Below are 790 nucleotides of genomic sequence, written 5' to 3' on the forward strand. Positions count from 1 at the left end.
GGGGGGGGGGGGGGGGGGGGGGGGGGGGGGGGGCAATAATATTTGCGGCTTTAACATTTTTCAACCAATCATCTTAGCGGGGTTTCCCGGTGCCGGCTTTGAATTTCTCTTATTAAAAACTGCAGAGATATGTTGGCGTTTTTTTATTAGCTTTTCTATGCGAAACGGTACCGTTGACCCGGACACTATCAAGAGCTAGCAAGAGCTAAGAAGTTCTGATCTTCCGAAGACAAGGTGAGTATTTACACATTTACTATAACGTTAGTGCTGTGTGAGACCTAACTTTAATTAACTGTTAATAAAAAAGGTATTTCATTTGTTACAAACACATGTTATCTGAGAGTTTAACGTTAGCTCGTTATTAGCCCGCATTTTTAATTAGTTATTTTCTGAAGGGGGCACAGTAACATCAAATCCATTGACCCGGACACTATCAAAGTTAGCAAGAGCAAAGTTAACAAGTTGTAACGTTAACGTCAATTTAACGTTACACAAGCGACATGGTGAGTATTGAACGTTAAGTTATGTGACCTAACTCTACAGTTAAGTTACTATAAGTCATGTTGCTTTATCATTTGATTTAACGTTACAAACAGTCGTTATCGTAAGCGTGCCTTTACTAACGTTATCAGTTAACGTTAACGTTATTAAGGTGGCTTATACAGGTAAGTTAACGTTAAGGTTAGGCTCTGAATACAGTGTTTCGAGAAGACTGAAGACTGAAGCGGAATATTTCTACCCAATTCTTTATATTCAGGTGTAATAACGAATATATTGGTTAGGGGTTGTA

This window comes from Micropterus dolomieu, linkage group LG16 (assembly GCF_021292245.1).
Source record: "Micropterus dolomieu isolate WLL.071019.BEF.003 ecotype Adirondacks linkage group LG16, ASM2129224v1, whole genome shotgun sequence".
NCBI lineage: Eukaryota > Metazoa > Chordata > Actinopteri > Centrarchiformes > Centrarchidae > Micropterus > Micropterus dolomieu.